Source organism: Limulus polyphemus, unplaced genomic scaffold, assembly GCF_000517525.1.
Source record: "Limulus polyphemus unplaced genomic scaffold, Limulus_polyphemus-2.1.2 Scaffold7090, whole genome shotgun sequence".
Taxonomy (NCBI): domain Eukaryota; kingdom Metazoa; phylum Arthropoda; class Merostomata; order Xiphosura; family Limulidae; genus Limulus; species Limulus polyphemus.
The window spans coordinates 15706-19916 of NW_013672700.1; positions in this window are offsets into that span (position 1 = coordinate 15706).

The following is a 4211-nucleotide window of genomic DNA, read 5'->3' on the forward strand; positions in this document are numbered from 1 at the left end:
AAAATACTGCCCAGTTCTAAAAATATTACTCAGTTATGATTGGTGATGATCGGTGCAGTAGTTTCTGAGATCCGAGTTTCGGACGTATACATCGCAAGCTCCATTATAATAAGATTGCAGAATAAAGCAGAACATGTTATTGTGTATGCTAATTGTATAATTATGGAAGTTGAATGCAAATACTGTATGATGAAAAAAGAAGTGCTTGCAGTTGTGGTCTTCATAAAACACTTTTGAATCACTTGTAATGTAGAAATTTTAATGTTTGAGTAAATTATACAATACTGAAATGGTTTATGAACTTTAAAAACCTGAACTAAGGATAACATACTGGATAACAGTATTGCTGTAGTGTGATTTCATCACAACACATAAACACGGTCAGATTGACTTGTCAGATGATCAGAACTTGTCCATTTGTTGGATGTCCTGATTCTGAACACTGCGTGAAAGCTGAGCCCATCAAAAGACTTGATATGGCTTTGATACATGCCGGCAGCACAGAACTATTGATGTAAGTTACGACAAAATAGCAAACGTCCACTAGCTGCATCCATTTATGAATGATGAAGATATGATAAACTGGACTATTAAAACACTCAAACAATCAATGCTTTTTAAGCACAAAATTTAACAACTTTATTCTGATACCGTCAACAGTCTCAAAACAGACATTCTACATGTTTTGACATTCAATCACGTCATTCTCAGAAGTGTAAAATCAAAATCAGTGAAAACTATATAAAATCATTGGGCATGTAACTACTTAGTTTACATACTCAACTTAAAGAAGATCATGCCATCAGCATACTTTCTGGTTTGCCACCCCCTTCATTCTTATTTAAGATATGATAACTATTCATAGTGTGTTTCACTATTTCTATAGTTTCTCTGATACTTCTAGCCATCATATTATTCAGTTGAGTAAAAATTGCATTTTTTTCCCCACTAAATGATATGACCAATATGACTTGCATGATCAGCTAGTGTAGAAGTTTCACATTTATTTTTAACATTTCTCTTAAGTTCATTTATTCTAAATTTTAAACTTCTTTAATTTGACCAATCCACATCCATTTTCAATTTTGTAAATACTCGTTTTCTGGATTACATCTTTAGTTCTATTTAATATTTGACTAATTATATTCAAATGTCTATAAACCCAAACATTTTTTTTTGTTTTTGTTTTTCGAAAATTTTGAAATGACAAACTTGGGACATATGGTAGAAATAACATTTCTGATTTGTCTATTTACTCAAGTGGTGAAAGGAAAGATGACGAGTGCCTTAACTTAATGGTGGAATTTATTCCCCAAGCAATATTTTGTAAATTATCAACTTAAATGAAACATTTGTATATATATACACACATACATATTTTGCTGTATTCATTATGAAGGGTTTCATTTTCTTCCAGTATATGTTGTTTTTTTTGTATTTTCTTCAAGAGGTTTTTGAGTGCACTTTTTGTTGAGAGGTTATTAATGGATTTTAAAACATTTTACTGGGTTTTTTAAAAGGTGTTTATTTTGCTCACAGATGTAATAAAATGTTGATTTTTTTAATATGGAATATTGATTCTGCATGTGAAGGGTTTGCTGTGTATTTTTATTTGTGTATTTTTTCAGGTTAACCTATGTTGAAGTGCTTTTATTTTATGTATACTTGTCCTGTCCATGGGAGGGTTATGTTATTTTTATAATGTGCTCTGTCGTTTGGTGGGTTCTTTTATCCATACAGATTCTAGTGGAAATGAATTGTTACGTCTCTGTTCGTTAGTTAATTTTCCGTATAATTTCTTTCCGAAGAAACTTTAGCGATACAAGTCCTTTCTTAAATAAAACTGGTTTATTCTTTCTGAATACAACTTTGCAATACACTTAATTTCCACAGTCACGCTCTAACAAACGCTATAACTCACAACGAACGACTCACGTGCTCGACTCAATCGTCAATCTCTGTCTGCAGTTCAATTACATTACATTGTTGCCGTCACATCTTGGCGGCTTATATATATACAAGAATACCGCATATCTAGTAATCTCTCGAGGCTTCAGGAAGGGACGTGAGCGTTCGAGAATATGAGGTGTTACTAGCGTCACGTGACCCCCGCTGTCGTAAGAGAATAAAGGATTAAATAACATTTAGTAGCTCTTTCCAAGCTGTACAATACTTTCTGCAGTATTACCTATCTTGCTATAGTAGGCAATTAAATGTTATTTTGTTTGTTGTAAGTGTGACAAGCTGCTTCTAGTGCAAAATCATTTGAATCTGTATCTAATAGGAGTAGATCTTCAAAAGTTGGGTATAATACAGGAGTAGTATTTAATTTTTTCTTCGGTTTGTTTAATACTTGTCCATAGTCAGTAGTTCAACAAAATATATTTGGTTTTTCAAGTAATTTATGTATAAGACGAACTGTCAGATAATTATTTTACAAAATGATGATAATAAAAGCATAGTCCATGAAATCATCTTACTGCACACAAGTTCCTTGGTGTTGGCCAATTCTGAATAGATTCAATCTTAGATGGATCTGTAGACACTTCTTCTCTGTCGACTATGTGTCTCATGAAACTTACCTGTTGATGATACAATTCACACTTCTTGGGGTTCAGCTAAAATTATCTTTATTCAACTAATCTAGAATTTTCCTTAGCTCATCATAAGCATTAACAAAGATCTTTCTATGTGTAATTTTATCATCCAAGTATTTGAGTATGACGTTCTATGGTACTTTATAGTAATCAATCTACTGGTTGTTGAAATGTATCAGGTGCTATTAGATAATCCATATTATAACACAACAAACTGCCACAACCAATTTCCTACAGTAAAGGTTGTATTCTCTCTATTTGCTACATCAACTTGCATTTGCTCATATCCACTCTAAAGATTGTTGAAAATTATTTTGATCCATATAAAGCATCAACAATAGAATCCAATCCTTGACAGGAATCCTTTGTTTTTACTTTATTCATCTTCCGGTAGTCCACACAAAACCTTGTTGATCTAGGAATCCTTTGTTGTGACTTTATTTATCTTCCGGTAGTCCACACAAAACCTTGTTGATCTATCCCTTTTCTACAGAAGTACAAAATGTGATGCCCAAGAATTAGTACTCGGTTCTATTGCTCATTGTTTCTTTATGGCTTCTATCTCTTTGAAGACCTCGGTCTTTTTATCAAATGGGATTCGTCTGGCTAACTGGTGTATTGGGGTTAGATATTCAGTGTCAGCCTAAGTCATGAGGTCCACTGGAAAAGGTACCTTAATATTCCATGAGAAAGTATGTAATTCATGGCATCGATCAGCTATAAGACCTTTAGAGTTCCAGTTATATAGCTCTTGTAAATGAGATGGTAAATTGTCCTTATTTAAGGGTTTGATATTATATTTCCCACATCTTGTTTTAAAACTTTACTGATTTTAAGTTTATTTGATGTGGAAGTATTATCTGCACAGGTTCACATCTTGCAATGTTCCTTCCAAACTTGACTCCAGTTTCATGGTTTGTTGTGTCCATTGCACTGATGATTACATATTTATTCTTCAAATCCAGAAGAGTTCTTCCTACCACAAATCCTTCAAAACATACTGGAGTATTTAGTTCTACTATGCCTCAGTCACAATATGTAAATTTAATCTCAATAAGTGCTGGTATGAGTTGTTCATTTCTTAGTGGTACATTAACTGTTCTTGTTATCACTTGAAGTTCGGCCTCTAATATAGTAATTTTCATGTTGTATAGAGGGATTTCCTGGTCATAGACTGTGAAGCTATTTGAAGCTAACCTAACTTTGCATCCATGTCTCCACAGGAAGTCAGTTCCCAATATCCACTAATCCTCAATATCAATTACCAACACATCATGAGGTGTAGAAAAGCTTCCTATAGTAAGGGTAACTTCCAACTCTCCTCTTCCTGGACTGTTATGTCTACTTCATGTTCCCATAAGTCCGTTTTCTTTCTTCATCTCTGGAGTATTATGACAAGTACAATTAAATATAATCCTGTTTCGCCAGCTTGGAAAAGGCATTCACGCCATAAAAATTGTTGTTGTAACAGCTGTCTTATATAAGTAATATTCTAACAACTAGTATTCCAGTATTTATACTGTTGTTTATTGTGTCCCAGCCAGTCTGAGTTCTGGATTAAGCAAAACACGTCGTCGGAAATAGATATGGCGAATATAGAGTGGTTGAAATAAT